At 41.3% G+C, this 3,139-nt stretch overlaps 1 long non-coding RNA gene across 2 annotated transcripts in view; it reads left to right on the top strand.

The window, feature by feature from the left end:
- Positions 1-3,139, top strand: part of LOC309540779 — a 104,109-nt gene that overhangs the window by 165 nt on the left and 100,805 nt on the right. Inside the window, exon 1 of one of the 2 annotated variants that reach the window (XR_014223477.1) lies at positions 278-719. The exons of the other annotated variant lie outside the window; for it this stretch is intronic. This is a non-coding gene — a long non-coding RNA (uncharacterized lncRNA). Of the gene's footprint in view, positions 1-277; positions 720-3,139 lie in introns of those variants that run through there. 2 annotated transcript variants of the gene reach the window in all.

The raw sequence follows: 3,139 nt of genomic DNA on the forward strand, positions 1-3,139 counted from the left end.
GAGTTGTAGAGCAAAGCGCCTGAGTTTTTTTAATTGTGACAGATTCATTTGCCCGAAGGTGGTTCTTGTTCTTGGTCTATTTTGCCTTTTAAGACCCAAGCCTTCTCAAGGCTAGTGGCACTGTGCAAAATAAGAAATCCCAGATTGAAACAATGCAGTAAGTATATAAGAATTCAAGGAACAGAATCAGATTGAAATTCTGCCAGCCATTAAACCAGTATGTAATAATAATAATAATAATAATAATAATGGCTTTTTTTTTCTTAGTCAGTGAAGGGGTACAGTTAGGGTTACCCTAGAAAGCCCTAAAAACTGTTTGTGAATTCCCCCCTCCAGCCAGGCCTCGGTGTACGCATTTTTAAAACTGAATATTCCTCTAAGACAAAAAGCACGAGTTAAGCAGTCCTCTCTGTAACAAAAACGCTGTAACAAACCTACAGCTGAGAACAGTAAAGCTTTTTGCTTCCCAGATCCAAGATAACCTTGTCCTGGTACATTGACTTGCAACATACTTCCGGGAACAGAGCCAGAGAACGAAAAGCAACATTTCTATGTAAGAATCTGTGAAGGGGGAGAGGAAAAAAGGGGTTTGAAAAAAGGATAAAACCTGCTTGTAAAACCCTAACTGTACGCCTTCATTAGAACTCGACGGAACTCAGATCTGGCACCTCTCAGGTGGGTGCCATGGCCATCATAAGAGAACAAGAGAGAAGTTCATGGTGAGTTCCGGCACCTTTTTTTCTAGAAAATAGCATTAATAATAATAATAATAATAATAATAATAATAATAATAATAATAATGTTTTATCTGTTTGAAAACTTCAAAAAAAGGAAACCAAAGTTGAGAGGGAGGTGAGAGAGTTCCTAAAATTATAAAGATCTGAAAACTAATGTAGCCCCACTATTAAGGGTCTCCAAATAGTTCTAGCATTTAGAACACGGTTAGCAAACCCTTCCTACACCTGTTCCACAGCAGCTGAGAAGTCCAACCAACTGGGGTCGATCCCAACAATATTATACAACAGCGTATATGTTACTGCTATATTTAAAAGTTTACTCTGCATTGTGGTTTTGCAGGTACCTTTGTTTGTTATAATGGTTTTGACTAGCATATAAAATTAGACCTGGCATGATGTCACCATTGTCGTGTGGTAGCAGCAGCAACACTTCTCCTTTCAATTCCAGTAGATTCTTATAGAGAACAAAAAGATTCTGTCTCATTTATTTTAATATAGCAGGATTGGAGTCTTATATGTCAGTGTTTCGTGACAATGAAAAAACTGCAGGCTCAATATCTATTTCATTGGAGAAGGAAGATTTTCTGTGTTCACAGTGAGACCAATCCCTCCTGTAACCCATGGGTGAAAGCAAATGTTATAACTTGCTTTGCTTACAGAAGGTTCCAGGATGAACCCCAAGCCATCTTCAGATAGGGCTGGGAAAGGTCCCTGGTTGAAACCCTGGTGAGCTGCTGCCAGTCAGTGTAGACAATACTGAGCTAGATGGATTGATGGTCTGACTTAATATAAGGCAGTTTCTTTTGTTTCTATGTGCACTCCCTACCGCTTAAGCCTCCAGCTGAATAAATGGTACCTTGACATGGTAGGGCCTGTCTTAGGAAATTTATTAGTTGCTGTGGCAACTGTGCTTTTATTTCCCCCCACACATAGCATAAGGGAACTGATGGACACAGCTTGGCCCAGAAAGCAGCAACTTTTCAGTTGACCACTGCAATTGGCAGGTTGACAGTTATACAATTTAGTCATTTTAGACTTTGGATTTAAGGCCTCCATAGATGATAATGTTTTACTTCACTGACTTCAAAATATACTAAGCCATTGTTGTTGCCTTTGGGGCCCTGGAACTCCACTGCAGGTTGATACAGATAACCAAGGTACCCTAGGATAGTTTGGTCATCTGTGTGGGCTCTCTTTGTGAGGATTGCCACACTGACAATGTAGATTTTTTATTATTGGGAAGAGCAAACATCTGTCCTTGTAAGGTAACTCGCCAGAGTTAATCTCTCCCCCTGTATTTAACTTGTTGAATGACCCCACAGTAAGTGTCATGTGCTGGCAGAAACCTCTGGCACACAACCAAACATGGTTCACATATCTTATGCTACTTGTGTCTCTGTTGGGAAAACGATATGCATCGTGCCCTCTGATAGCTTTATTCTCCAGCTCTTTCCTTTCATCTGAGAACTCAATTCACAAATACCTTTTGCAATCTCTTCTCATGTATTTGTTTTTAGTGTACTCCCAACCACTACTCTTTCCCCAACAAAAATCATTTTGGTGTCTCTCAGAGAAGGGGCATATTTTCAGGTGGGGGATGTGGCCTGGGGATAGCTCCAGAGGCTACATGGGGGCCTGGATTAGGAGGTTTAGAAAGGGTTTGAGGACTGATATTTTTCCTTCAGGTGAAGATATAGGTTACATCAGAACATTGCAATAACAATGCCTTAGGGAGATAAAGTAGGCTACAGTCTTAACATTAAGGTACAGTGGTGCCCCGCAAGACGAACGCCTCGCAAGACGGAAAACCCGCTAGACGAAAGGGTTTTCCGTTTTGGAGGCGCTTCACAAGACGAAAAAATCTTGCGCATCCCCGCGGGTTTTTTTCGCTCCCCCCCTTTTCCTAAGCCGCCTATCAGCTGTTCCACTGAAAAACCCGCTTAACAGCTGATCACGGAAAGCCGCTAGACCGCTGTAGCGCTAATCAATGGGCTTGCTTCGCAAGACGAAAAAACCGCTAGACGACGAGAATCGCGGAACGGATTCTTTTCGTCTTGCGAGGCACCACTGTATATATTCAATTTTCATACTAGCCATCACCTGTCAACAGTCTTGCACTTGACTTCTCTAGACACAAGCTTAAACTTATTTTATCACAGAGTTTTCTTCCAAAAATGTATGAGGTTGAAGTTATTTTTCCCTATGCAGATGCAACAACTGCTAATTTGAGACATCTGCCTCTATTTCACTTCCCTTTAAAAACTTGTGATATTTGCCACCACTGCTTCTACCACCACAAGTCATATTTCTTCAGACATTATATTCCTGAATGTGTCTTCCCACTTCCACTGGATATGAAGGTAACAAACACCTGGGGAGTAAATGCTGCTGCAGAACATGTC

This window comes from Podarcis vaucheri, assembly GCF_965113315.1.
Source record: "Podarcis vaucheri genome assembly, chromosome: 9".
NCBI classification, from domain to species: domain Eukaryota; kingdom Metazoa; phylum Chordata; class Lepidosauria; order Squamata; family Lacertidae; genus Podarcis; species Podarcis vaucheri.